The following is a 427-nucleotide window of genomic DNA, read 5'->3' as shown; positions in this document are numbered from 1 at the left end:
TGCTGAACGAAGCGAGGAGCTTGGAGGAGCCAAAGGAGGCACCAGGGGTTTGGGCGATGCCTTTGCACCCAGCTGGCCCCAGGGAGCTGGTGCCGGCCACCCGGGAGCCCCTTCCCGGCCAAAGGCTGGGAAGTCCCCGACGTGTTTCCTGCAGGGCTGAGAAGCTGAAATGCCTCATCCGGCTTGGTTTTACTACAGATGAATGTGATGAACTTTCTGCAGCCCCTGCCCAGCCATCCCATGGGAGGCAGCCTTCCCTCCGCACCCTTGGAAACCAGCCCCATGCTCCTGCATGTCCCGATCGCAGGCAATGACCCTGCTTGGGGTCGTTTTGTCTTATTGCCCCCCAAAACCCAATGGCTTCCCCAAATGTCTTCTTTCCAATGCATTCACAGCAGCAGGATGCGCCTCTGTACCCCAGCCCTGC

The sequence above is a fragment of the Egretta garzetta genome, unplaced genomic scaffold (assembly GCF_000687185.1).
Source record: "Egretta garzetta isolate BGI_Z169 unplaced genomic scaffold, ASM68718v1 scaffold1628, whole genome shotgun sequence".
Classification (NCBI taxonomy): Eukaryota; Metazoa; Chordata; class Aves; order Pelecaniformes; family Ardeidae; genus Egretta; species Egretta garzetta.
The sequence above is the reverse complement of the archived record's forward strand: the minus strand, read 5'-3'. Positions refer to the sequence as shown.